Consider the following 14,567-nt stretch of genomic DNA (forward strand, 5'->3'; position numbering starts at 1 on the left):
GCAAGACACATAAAATTTCCGTTTGGAGTCCACGTACTTTTTCTTGTTTCCTAATATATTTTTTCCAAATTTTCAAATTTGTCTTTTGCATCTGGTTTCATGTATGTACTAGAACGAAGTTATTTCTTTTACACAATTTGATTCAAGATAGTTTGAGCTCTTAAAGGTTAAATATCGATCTTTAAATTGTCAATATGATTCTAACGGGCCTACTCTAACTTTACTTTATTTATGATAAAAAAACCTTTTCTCCCTCTACTTTTTGTTGTGCAACGGAGGAAACACTCGATTACTCGTCGGCGCCACCAATATAGGTGGTGGTATTTAAAATTAGGTGGTAGTTTCTGCTCTCCCTCTCCTATCTTTCCCTCTTTATAAGTCTCACTTTCTCTCTAATCGTTCAATCTAGTTAACCCTCGCCAGATCCGGCAAGAGTTTCGTCTCTCTCCCTCTATCTTTAACCGTTGACTTGTTTGTAGTGGTGAAATTTTTTTCTGATTTTTGGTGGTGTTTCAGTGGTGGTGTTGGTTTTCAGATCTTCTGGTGTTTTTAGTGGTTTTAGTGGCGTTGGTGGTGGTGGGGTGTTTGGATCTGGTGGTGTGTTCTGCGGTGGTGGTGGGGGCGGTGTTAGGGTCTGGTGTGTTCAATGGTGGAGGGTGTTATGTGTATTAGTGGTGATGGTGTGGAGGGTGGAAGAAGAGGGATGTGTTTAGTGGTGGTGTGTTCCACGGTATTCAGTGGTTGTGGTGGTGGTGGTGGGTTCGGGTTTGGTAGAGTGTTCTGCGATTCGGTTGGGGCACTTTCAGTCTTAATTCAATGATATTATCGACCTTTAAGGTCTTTTCATTCTCGATCTTAAGGATCTTTTCATTTTCGACCTTTAGGGTCTTTTCTTTGAGCCTGTGTCTTGTCAACTCCTTTCCCCTTCATGATGCACTTTACGTACGAAAGTTTGTATAGAACTTTACTTATGTAACTCTCATGTAGTTCTCAGAGGAATAAGAACTATCATACCATGTAATGTTGTGTACCGATTATGAATGTAATTGTGGTTTTACTCAAACAAAAAAAACTTTTAATTTAATAAATTTGGATTTTCACTTCTATTGGACTGAACTTGAGACTTCCGGATTGTGGAGTGGATGTCAAACCATTACAAAAGAAAGCGGTAGACTTCTGCAACGAGGTTGGTAGGGTGGGTTCTCCTGGGGAATCGTCGTATAGATGTGAATAGATGGAACCAATACAGGTTTATGTCCAATTTGTCTAGTCTAATCCCTTAGAAACTGAAGATTTGTTAACCCACGTTATCAGTAGGTTAATCAAATGGAGCTAAACTGGCAGTTAATAGACTGCCAGTTGTAAACAATAAAAATGTGTCCCATTATCTTGTGTGATATCTTTAGATACTCATTAGCCCAATAGGTGGAGGAAAAAAGAAATTAATTAGAGTTAATTCCTATTTGGCCCCTTACTTTGTGACCAGCTTCAAATATGACCCCCAAATTTCTGTAAATTTAAATATGACCCCCTATTTTCATACAAATGCCATAACTACCCCTCCTATTAATGTATTTTCAAAGTAAAATAAAAAAGAAGAACCTAAATTCCACCTCACTTTCCTCTCCACCACTCATCTCTCTCCACGTCACCTTTCTCTCCAACTCACCTCTCTCTCTCTCCAACTCACCTCTCTCTCTCTCCAACTCACCTCTCTCTCTCTCCACCTCACCATCATCTTCTCCGGCAAAGGTTGCCGGCCGGAAAATTATCCGGCCGGCGACAAGCTTAATTTTTTTTTTCTTTTCTCATCTCTCTCTCTCTCTCTCTAACTGGTTATAACAAAGCTGCAAAACTACCAAAAACAAAAAACTAACTCAGATTAGGTTTAAAGTATGAACAAATAAAAAACCATAAGTAATTGAATAAGTCACTAAAACATTATTGGGAGTACTTATTCAAGCATTCTCCATGAAGGAAAATAGAAAGAGAAAAGGTGGGGGTTTTCTGGATGAGTCATTAATGTTAACCAAAACAAAGCATTTAATGACTACTACTTGAGAATGGAAAATATGAGGAACAAAAACCCTAACCCCAAACCATGAATAGTCAATAAAAATGAGCTAGCAAGACCAAATCTTTGGGATTACCCATAAAAACCAAGCAAAAAACCCCATTTATGATAAGAAAGGTTGAAGCTTTTTCTCTCACTTCTAACATCAAAGAGCCATTTCTTCTCAACAAAGAGTTGTTTGGTTTGTTGAAAGGTAATTAGTAATTTCTAGAAAAATAATTATCTATGTTTTAAGTATGTTTTTAATTACATAAGAGTTATGTTAATCAAGAGTCAAGAGTTATGTCAATCAAGACTTGAGAGTTTAGAAAATCAAAAGTTGGGAGTTTGTAAGTCTAAGAGTCTAGGAGTTATTGTAATAGTTATGTCTATCATCTATGATCTATATAAATAGATGTCTTTGTAATGAGAAGATATCAAGCAAAAACAAAAACAACATTCAACAATATAGCATCTATTTCAATACAATTTAAGTTTAGCAATTATCTTCTTGTTAATCTTCTTGTAAGAACAAGTAAAGCACCCAACAAATTTGGTATCTAGAGCCATCTATCTCATTTTGTTTTATTCAAAACCAATGGCGACAAACAATTCATGTTTCAACCTCTCATCAATTTCAGTTCATGTTTTTTATGGTGAGCACTATGACTATTGGAGCATTCAAATGAAGACAATTTTCATCTCACAAGATTTGTGGGAGTTCATTGAAGATGGATATGATGAAGAAGCACTAGATGCAACACAACTAAAACAAACAAAGAAAAGAGATGCAAAAGCATTGCAATACATCCAACAAGGGGTAAGTAAAACAATCTTCCCTAGACTTATGGGTGCAGTAAAATCAAAAGAAGCCTGGGAAATTTTGAAAAATGAGTTTCAAGGGTCTGAAAAATTATTACAGTTAAACTTCAATCCTTGTGGAAGGACTTTGATAGTTTAGCTATGAAAGAGAGTGAGAATATTCAACAATTTTCCTCTCATGTGACTACAATTGTTAATCAAATTCGAAGTTGTGGAGATATACTTGAGGACAAGAAAATTGTTCAAAAAATCCTTCGTAGTCTTCCTAAAAAATTTGATCATGTAGTTGCAGCTATTGAAGAATCAAAAGATCTATCTACATATACCATGAATGAACTTATGAGTTCGCTTCAAGCACATGAACAAAGAATCAATAGATCGACAAATCAACCTTTGGAGCAAGCTTTCCAATCAAGATATAATTTCTCAAACAAGAAATTTTCTAAATCCGAGCAAGGTAGAAAAGGAGGTGGTAAAGAAAGAAAGGAAAATTGGCAATCAAAATCCGGTAATTCAAACCCCTCTTGCCGAATTTGTAAAAAATCTAATCATGAAACTAAAGATTGCAGGTTCAAATGCAAAAGATGCAAAAATGCAAACCATTCCTATACAAATTGTTGGTTTAAAGATAAGGAAGAAGCAAACTTTATCAAAGATGAGGAGGAACATCAACTCTTCTCTTGTATGAATACCCAAAATGTAACTAACAACATTTGGTACTTGGATAGTGGTTGTAGCAATCATATGACGGGAAATCAAGATATCTTTGTGAAGCTTGATCAAAGTCACAAGTCAAAAGTGAAGCTTGGAGATGGCAATCTTCAAAATGTAATTGGTAAGGGAGTCATTGGAGTGGATACAAAAGGAGGTACACAAAAATTAATCCATGATGTTTTATATGTTCCTAACTTGACCCAAAACCTCTTAAGTGTTGGACAGTTGCTGCAAAAGGGTTATTCACTATATTTTGAAGATGGAAAATGCAGAATTTTCAGCAAACAAAGTAACAAAACCTTGGCTGAAATTGACATGAACCAAAACAAGGTATTTCCTTTCTTCATGTCACAAGTTGACACATTTGCCTTCAAAAGTGAAAATGATGATAAAACATTATTATGGCATTTGAGATATGGTCATTTGAATAATAATGGATTGCATTTGCTTAAACAAAAGAATATGGTGATTGGACTCCCCTCTATTGAAAAGACAAATCAGGTTTGTGAAGGATGCATATATGGGAAAATACATAGACTCCCATTTCCTAAAACATCTTATAGAGCCAAAGACCCTCTTAAATTGATACATTTAGATATTTGTGGGCCTACAAGGACTCCGTCACTTGGAGATAAGAGATACTTCATCTTATTTGTCGATGATTTTACTAGAATGATGTGGATTTTCTTTCTTAACCAAAAATCTGAAGCTTTTTCAGCATTTCTTCAATTTAAAGTGTATGTTGAAAAACAAAGTGGGTATGAAATTAAGTCTCTCCGAACGGATCGAGGAGGTGAATATCTTTACAGTCCATTCATGAACTATTGCAAAGAAAATGGCATACAAAGGCAGCTCACCGTCCGAAGAAGCCCACAACAAAATGGAGTGGCGGAAAGAAAGAACAGAACAATCGTTGAGATGGCTCGAAGCATGTTAAAAGGTAAAGATCTTCCTAACAAATTCTGGGCTGAAGCAGTCAACACATCAATTTACATTCTTAACCGTTCACCAACAAAGGCTGTTCGGAACAAGACACCATTTGAAGCTTGGCACAAAAAGAAACCGGTAATTGATCATTTAAAAGTTTTTGGATGCATAGCATATTCACTGGTTCCTTCTCAAGAAAGAGAAAAATTTGACAAGAAAGGTGAAAAACTTATTTTTGCTGGTTACAGTGATGAATCTAAAGGCTATCGACTTTTTAATCCTAACACTAACAAGTTGATTGTTTCAAGAGATGTTGTATTTGATGAAATGACAACTTGGAGTTGGGGAAGTTCTTCTGAAGCACCAAATTCATTTGAAATTTTAGAGCCTTCAGTAACCGAGGGAGAAGAACCACAAGTTGGTGAGACTCCACCATCTAGTCCAAACACAAACCCACAATCAAGCTCATCAAGTGCCACAAGGCCAAGCAGTCCAGATTCACCACCAAGAAAGACACGGGCATTACAAGATATATATGAGTCGTGTGATGTAGCATTTTTCTCTAGGGAGCCACAAACTTTTCATGAAGCAGCAAATGAACAAGTTTGGAGAAGCGCCATGGATGACGAAATTGCTATAATAGAAAAGAACAAAACTTGGGAACTTGTAGACCTACCAAAAGGCAAGGAAGTTGTTGGCCTTAAGTGGGTTTATAAGACAAAATTTGATGAAGATGGTTCTATCCAAAAACATAAGGCAAGGTTAGTAGCAAAGGGTTACTCACAACAACCTGGAATTGATTTCAATGAAACATTTGCACCGGTTGCAAGAATGGAAACCATAAGAACAGTTCTAGCCTTGGCAGCACAATTTGATCTAGATGTTTATCAACTAGATGTAAAATCAGCATTTCTTAATGGAGAACTTGAAGAAGAGGTCTATGTGGAACAACCACAAGGCTATGAATTGCAAGAACATGAAGACAAAGTCTATCGTCTTCAAAAAGCGCTTTATGGGCTTAAACAAGCACCAAGAGCGTGGAATAGCAAAATTGATGATTATTTTCAGAAGAATGGTTTTCAAAGAAGTCCAAGTGAACCATCACTCTATGTGAAGAAGGAAGGCCAAAATGATTTTCTTATTGTATGCATATATGTTGATGATTTAATTTACATGGGCTCAAGCATGGATATGGTGAAGGATTTCAAAAACAAAATGATGAAAGAATATGAGATGTCTGACTTGGGTCTTATGAAATATTTTCTTGGGATCCAAGTGAAGCAATCAAAAGGTGAGATATTTATTTCTCAAGAAAAGTATACTGATGATTTATTGAAAAAATTTCAGATGGACAAGTGCAAGCCGTTGTCTACTCCTATGGCATTGAATGAAAAATTACAAGTCAACGATGGAGCAAAACAAATTGAATCAAAATTATTTCGAAGTCTTGTTGGATCCTTGATTTACCTCACAAATACAAGGCCAGACATAATGCACTCGGTTAGTCTTATATCGAGGTTTATGAATGAGCCAAGTATACTTCATTATGCAGCAGCAAAAAGGGTTCTACGGTATCTTCAAGGTACAAGAAAACAAGGCATCTTGTATAAGAAAGAAGAAGATAACAATTTAGTTGGCTATACTGATAACGATTGGGCTGGATCTTTAGAGGATCGAAAGAGTACATCAGGTTACATATTTTGTCTCGGAACAAATATTGTTTCATGGAGTTCAAAGAAACAAAAGACCGTGGCATTATCTTCCGCTGAAGCTGAATATCTTGCTGCTACTGAGGCAGCATGTGAAGGAGTTTGGTTGAGAAAAATTCTCGTCGATTTACTCCAGACTCAAGAACAACCCACTCTCATTCATTGTGATAACATGTCAGCAATTGCTATGACAAAAAATCCAGTGTTTCATGCAAGAACGAAACACATTGAATTGCGTCACCATTTCATTAGAGATTTGGTAAACAAAGAGGAGATAAAATTAAAATTCATTGGAACGAATGATCAACCAGCTGATTTTCTCACGAAGTCCATCAATAGTGAGAAATTTGAGAAGTTCAAGAAGTTCTTAAAAATTACAAATTATGAAGGGGTGTTGAAAGGTAATTAGTAATTTCTAGAAAAATAATTATCTATGTTTTAAGTATGTTTTTAATTACATAAGAGTTATGTTACTCAAGAGTCAAGAGTTATGTCAATCAAGACTTGAGAGTTTAGAAAATCAAAAGTTGGGAGTTTGTAAGTCTAAGAGTCTAGGAGTTATTGTAATAGTTATGTCTATCATCTATGATCTATATAAATAGATGTCTTTGTAATGAGAAGATATCAAGCAAAAACAAAAACAACATTCAATAATATAGCATCTATTTCAATACAATTTAAGTTTAGCAATTATCTTCTTGTTAATCTTCTTGTAAGAACAAGTAAAGCACCCAACATGGTTAACATAATTGAGAACCCTTTACTTGGTAAAACATGGATCTGAGTTGAAACCCTAAGTTTTCATTAGTTCCAAATTTAAAGTTTCAATTTTTACCCAAATTAATGAAAACCCAGATAAGAAAACAACCCAAAACATTCAAAGAACCCCCAAAAAGGTAAAGATTAAACTGAAAAACAAAAAAAAAAATTATAACCTTTAGAACTAACTAACCTTGAAGACCAACCATATTTCCAATCTCAGGTGAAATAATACTAGAGAGATTATTAACATTAAGATATAGATCAGAAAGTTCAGTAAGATTTGAGATCTCTTTGGGTATATCACCAGATAAAGAGTTATAAAGTAAGTAATGACCAGACAAACATTTTAACCTAAATACAGCTGCTGGTATTTTCCCTGATAAACCATTTCCTTGTAATGAAACATTAGCTACTTTTCCATGTTCATTACAAGCTACACCTTCAACAGACCAGATTTAGAGAGAAAGAGAGAGATGAGAGAAAAAAATAATTAAAGTTTGAAGGTCGCCGACCGGAAACCTTCGCCGGAGAAGATGATGGTGAGGTGGAGAGAGAGAAAGAGGCGAGTTGGAGAAAAAAGGTGACGTGGAGAGAGATGAGTGGTGGAGGGGAAAGTGAGGTGGAATTTAGGTTTTTCTTTTTTATTTTATTTTTAAAATACATTAATAGGAGGGGTAGTTATGGCATTTGTGTGAAAATAGGGGGCCATATTTGAATTTACAGAAATTTGAGGGTCATATTTGAAGTTGGTCACAAAGTTGGGGGCCAAATACGAATTAACTCAATTAATTACTATATCGTTTTCAAGAATTTTATTGTATCATCATTTCACTGGGTATTTTCATTTTCAATTAACTTTATCAATTACATGGGTACATTCGGTATATGGACCAAATCAATCGGATCCAAAAATATCTAGATGGTTTGGAGATCGAATCAATAGTTATCCGGATTAATCCGGGTATTAAAAGGTGGAAACGGAGGAATTTAGTTCGGATCGTGGATTTGTTTCAAGGATAACCGAAAATCGAACCAAACCATTTATTATTATCTTATATATTATATATGTAAAAGTAGATGATTGTGCATGATGGACGGTGGAGATTTAATTGATTATTGTTTTTTTTATCTTCCTCGAATATTGATAAACTATGTCAAATTAATCACGTGCATGTAGGCTTAATAGTTTGTGAAATTTTAACCATGAACGGATTGGTTCAGATTGAGATTTACAATAACTGAACTCTTTGGACGGGACTACGGATAAGTTCAAAAAGTCAGTTATACAACATATGTTCACCCCTATTAATAATTAATACTGGGAGTAATTTTGGGGGGTAAAGAAAAGTTTCTGGGACATCAATCAAAATAGACTAAGGGAGCACATTTATTGTTTGACCCAAAATTTGTTAATTTATCTCTTGCCCCGAATCTTCATCTTCCCCTTAGCTCAACTCCACAAATTCTAGCCACCACAAATTCCGCCCACCAGAATTTTTCTGAGTTGAAGAAGTTTACGAAAGAAAGAAGATGTGAAGGGCAAAGCCCATTCGTCTCTCTTATTGACGACGAAGGGATTTCCCCTTTATTTCTTCAACTTAGAAAAATGGGAGGGAGCGAGAGTAGCAAGATAAAAATGAAAATGGTGGTCAGAATTTGTAGTTGTCGGGATTTGTGGGATTGAGGTGAAGCAAGATGAACATGGATATTAGGGGGCAAGAGACAAGCTAGTAAATTTTTGGATAAAAAATAATATGCCCTTAAGTTTGTGCACGCTTTAAGATTTTTTTGCTACCCAGGATTTTAGATCATATTCAAGCTTAACTCGGGAAAGTATTATGCACGCTTCTACTCCCCATATTTCAGGACTAAGATATCAGCCTCACTTTCGCAGACTTCCTTTACTTCTCTAAAATTTGGGACAAACCTAATTGTATTTAGACCCAGAGCAACGGTTACGTGTCGAGGAAATTTGTGCTGACACCCCAATTTTGTATTTGAGTGACTTAGCTCTTCAAATTCACTTCGCTGGTGATTTAACAAGAGTTGATCCATTAAATTCTTGGTCTTTTCTTGACTTATTGACCTAGTTAACTGATGACTAACTTTTAGATCATCAGTTTGCACTCAGGTATTTGCGCGTTCAATCTTTCCCTTCTTTTAATAAAAGCAAATATATTTGCAGTCACTTATAACTATTTACATTTCCAAAGCTTTACTAGGCTCCGAAAGTCATCGTTTTCAATATTCAATACGTCGTATATTACATAACTATATCATAAATTGATTAAGACATTTAAGGCTCATGGCGCCTAAAACCCATTTCCACCTTTATTTTATTTTTAACTATGTATTTGATGTTTCAATGGTCCAACAAAAAAAAATGTATTTGATGTTTCAAATTACTTGGACAAAAAAGTTACTAACCAACTTAAGAATCATTATTCAAAAGAGGATGAAAACGATAGTTATTTAATTTTGAATTCCATAAATCATTAACCTACCAGCATATACTTTTTTTTTTTTTGTTGAAAAGAAGCCAACACAAATTACATATTAAGATCCCACTTCAAGTTGTCCATAGAGTGCCACGTTCTGTTGACCCTATGTTTCCTTCCCCACTTTGCTAGGGCGTCTGCCAGGCCATTTGTTGTCCTCGGGCTGAACTGAAAGTGAATTTGCTCGAAATGGGTTATGTGGGCCCTGATCTGTTCTATGTTGTGTAGGGATTGCCAGTTGATTGCTTTGTTTCTGTCCCGAATATTCATAATCAAATTGTTGTTGTCGCTTTCGATAATTATGTGGTTAAGATGAAGCTCCTCCGCCCATTGGACTGCGTGCAGAATAGCTATACTTTCACATTCTTTCGCCGTCTGTCCCCTAATGGTTGCTACTCTAGCCATCATGAAATCACCGTTTGCATCGTGGATGATGTTTCCGATTCCTGCCGGGCCAGTGTGGGTTTTGAAAGAGGCATCCACGTTTATTTTGAGAAAAGGTGGTGGAGGTGGCTGCCACTGGGGCAAGACTGCGTTACTTTTAGCCATTTTTTGCCTTGGAAGGTTTGTAGCGTAGCTTTGAATCTGCCGAATAAGCTGCATAGGACTGATTGCTTTCTTACCGAAACATTTCTCGCATCTAGCTTTCCAAATAAACCACATGATTTTAGCAAGATACTCCGTCGTAACATCCTCCAAAGAAGCCCAGTTCGTGATCCACTCAAGCACTGAGCCAATCCCATCCGTTCTTATGTTGTAGTGGAACCAAATTGCTCGGGCAAAGTTGCAGTGAAGAAGGACATGGGTTGTGGTTTCGCGTTCGTCGCAGAAGGTGCAGTTGTGATCGTTGCCAATGTAACTACCGATTATGTCTTTGACCGGGAGACTATTGGTGCAGCATTTCCAAAGAAAAAGTTTGATTCTGGGTATAGTTCTAATGTTCCATATGAACGCCCATTCCATCGTTTCTGGTTCTCTTGTGCCATTACTCAGAAACCTGTACATTGATTTAATTGTAAATTGGCCAGAATTAGTGAGAGTCCATACCATTTCATCCTCTGCCGACGGGTGAAGATTTATGCTAAGTATCGCATTGCAAGTTTCCGCATCAAAGTATCTCTGGAGTAGGTCTGTCTTCCAAGAATTATTGTCGATCAGTTGGTCCACCGTGTTCAACGGGCAATTATTTTGGTTGTGTAGCGGCGGTTCCTGATTCGGAATCCAAAAGTCTTGCCAAATATTGATTTTGGTACCTTTGTTTACATCCCAAAAGATAAGTTTAGAGAGTTTGCCGATAGGTTCCGCCAACGATTTCCAGACCCACGAATGATTCTGTTTTGGGGAGGTTGGTTTTTCCGTTTTTGGGTAATATTTGGATTTTAGGAGTTGGGCCCAGGGTGCTTTAGGAGCTTTGAGAAGGCGCCATCCCAGTTTACATAAAAAAGCTGCATTGTCAATGGCAGGCAATCTGAGTCCCAGACCTCCGAGTTTACGAGGACGACAGATTGCTGCCCAGTTGATAGTATGAATGGATTTTGTTTTTCCCCACCAGAATGACCTTTGAATGGTCTCTATGCGTTTGCTTATGCCTTTGGGAATGGCAAAGCATTGCATCTGATATCGGGGAACCGCCGCGGTAATAGACGAGATGACTACTGTGCGGCCTGCTTGAGAGAGGAGATTTGTTTGCCACTTCGAAAGTTTATTCTGAATCTGCGCCAGCAAAGGTTCAAAAGTCTGTTGTTTTTGTGCCCCTATGAACAGCTGTGTTCCCAGGTACTTGTCTAAATTCGAAGCTTGATGCACTTTGAGTGATTTGGTGATTAACCTTTTGAATTTGGAGTGGGTATTTTTAGAGAAGAAGATGGTAGATTTGTTGTAGTTGATGATTTGACCCGATTCCGATCCAAATAAGGAAAGGATGGAGATGAGATTGGAGATGTTGTCAAGAGTATTCCTACCAAAAATGATGCAGTCGTCTGCAAACAGCAGGTGATTGATTGTAAAAGTGGATCTAGGGGTAGAGAAACCGATAAATTTGTGAGGGCTATCAGGGGAGTCAAGTAGACGACTCAGGCCTTCCATGGCTAAGGCGAACAGGAAAGGCGAAAGTGGGTCTCCTTGCCTTAAGCCTCTAGACACATTAAAAGACGGGCCTGGTCTACCATTAATAAGAACCGCCATCGAGGATGAAGAGATGCAGGCGTGTATCATTTTGATCCACTGTGTGTCATACCCCAGGTTAACCATAATGTCCTCAAGATAATGCCATTCAACCCGATCGAAGGCTTTGGACATATCCAATTTTAAACCAAAGAAGCCTTTCGACCCACGTTTATTCTTGAAGGAGTGAGATATTTCCTGGCTGATGATTATGTTATCTGTGATTTGGCGTCCCGGGACATAAGCTGCTTGAAAGGGGGAGATGATGTCCGGGAGAGTGGTTTTCAGGCGATTAGCCAGGATTTTGGTGATGATTTTATATGTGGTGTTGAGAAGGCTAATGGGTCTGAAGTCGGCTGTGGTTTGGGGGGCTTTGGTTTTGGGGATGAGGCAGATGTGGGTGTGGTTAGTGTATAGAGGGAGAGTGGCTGTATTGAAAAAGGCTTGGACCATCTGGAGGACGTCTATTTTAACTGTTTCCCAATTGGATTGATAGAAGAAGGGTGGAAAACCATCCGGTCCTGGCACAGCCTCAGGTTTCAGGGAGAAAATGGATGCTCTGATTTCCTCCTCGTTGGGAGCTTGAATGAGGAAAGTGTTTTGCAAGGCGGAAATCTGGGTGGTGAACAGGGATCTGATCGTACTTGTGGGGTTAGGGGAGGTGGTGGAAATATTTTTAATGTTTGTCGTGAAGAGATTGGAGATCTCCTGGGTATCCGAGCACCACGAGTTGTCATCTTTTTTGATGGATGATATGTGATTTTTCCGATTTCTGGTTATTGCCTTGGCGTGGAAAAATTTGGTATTTCTATCACCCAGCTGAACGTGTGCTACTCTGGATTTTTCCTTCCAGATACTCTCCTGCAGGTTGTAAGCCTCCTCCAGCTGAGAAGTGAGGTGAACCCACTTGATTAGTCGTAGACTGAATAAGGGTAGTGAGGTGTTTGATTTTTTTCTCAATGTGACCAAAGACATTTCTATTCCACTGAGACAGTTTGATGGCTAGCTGGTTGAGCTTTTGCTGAATCAAGTAGTTGTTCATGGTCCATTTTTCAAGGATAAAAGTATGACAGTCTGGGTGGGACATCCAAGTTCTAAGAAATTTGAAGGGTTTGGCACTCAGATATGATGGGGAGTGGGTGGTGAGTAAAATAGGTAAGTGATCAGATCCCACCCCCGGGAGGTGAGTGATGCTGGAAGACGGGAAGGTAGAAAGCCAGTCCATATTAGCAAGCGCTCTGTCAAGACGCTCTTGAATCAATGTACCATGGAACTGCCGATTGGACCAAGTGAATTGCGGACCACTGAAACCTAAGTCATGCAGACCCATATCGTGAATACTGGACACAATTTTCCTTACCATGAGGGGGAGAGGTTTCTGGGGGCCACTTTTATCGGAAGGATACATGATGGTATTCAGGTCGCCGATGACTAACCAAGGTGTGGTTTGGGCTGTGGAGACATTCTGAAGAGCTTCCCAGGGTTTGAGTTTGTCTTTGTTGTATGGACAACCATAAAATCCAGTGAGCCGGAGATTTTTATTTTGATCTTCGAAAGACAAAGACACATGGATCATGTTTTGAGTGGTTTGTAGAATCGTGAGGTCAATATCCGATTTCCAGAAAAGAACCAGACCACCCGCTTTGTTAATTGGCTCAACTGTAACTTTTTTGTAGCTTTTGTGAAGGTTGAGCAATTTGTCAAGATTCATGTTCATGCATTTAGTCTCGGAAAGGAAGATAAGATCAGGATTGTGCTCTTTGAGTAACAGCCAAAGGTGTTTCCGATTTAGAAAGCTTCCACACCCCCGGACGTTCCAGGCCAAAATGGTTAAAGGGCTCGGGTTAGGGTGGGAATGAAGGGTGGAAACCGGGTCTCGCACTAGGGTCAGACTGGCTGAGGCCATCCCAAAAGGATTTAAGGCCCAGGGACACCCGCCGAATCAGGACAGCAAGAACAAAATAAAAGGCCCTACTATCAAGTACAGAAAAGAAACTAAAGGCACCACGGGAATAAAACAAAAACAAAAGTTTAAACGACTAAAGCCACCAACTAACAAACTAAAGGCACCCCTGAGGGGCACCGAAACAACACTACTGTCCTGGTTCAACCACAAGGGCCACAAAAGGTGGGGACCGAGCCACCACACTATCACCCGAGAGGGGACCTAACTCTTGCACCTGAACCAGGAGAAACCACAAACAACTGCCAAACAAACCACCGATAAACAAAAAACAGAAAACTAAACAGAACAACCAAAACAGAAACACGACCTAAACACAAAGCCAACTGGACTAGACGGGTGGTATAGAGGCCCCCTCCGCCTCTTGAGCAGTGATCATCTCCAGACTCTGGTAGAGAACATTGGATTCTTCGAGTAGTTGCCTGGCTTCCGAGTCATCCACCAATCGAGCATGCATACGAGTTGAGGGTGGGGATTCCTCGGAGGAGCTGATAGAGAGGGGTGGGGAGCTGGTTCGAGCACGTTTTCCGGTGGTGTTGATCCTAAGGGGAACTTGGTTAAGGGCCCTCACTGGCGAAGGTGGGGGTGCCCTTAGAATAGGTTCTTCTGGCCTGAAGGTTTGGTTGTCTTCCTCGATGTCCTCCATCGGCTCATAGCTGGAGTCATCGTCATCGTCGGATGGGGAATAGGTTCTGGTTCCGGGCAGTGACCGAGAGGATGTTCGATAATACGACAGGATTGACATATAGCTCCCGGGAATTTTTGGTAGCTGATGTTAATGGAGCATTCTCTATCGGCAAAAAGGAGATTGATGACAGCAAGGAGTGGTGTACGTACATCATAGAGGAAATGTACTTTTATGACTTTGTTGTTGATGAAACCTAAACTTCTAGGTTTGATTTCAATGATCTTCCCCATTTTCTCGAAGATCACGTCCAAGTCTTCTTTGTTTTGGA

Source organism: Eschscholzia californica, unplaced genomic scaffold (assembly GCF_041429995.1).
Source record: "Eschscholzia californica isolate CP2 unplaced genomic scaffold, dmEscCali1.0.p SCAF_2, whole genome shotgun sequence".
Classification (NCBI taxonomy): domain Eukaryota; kingdom Viridiplantae; phylum Streptophyta; class Magnoliopsida; order Ranunculales; family Papaveraceae; genus Eschscholzia; species Eschscholzia californica.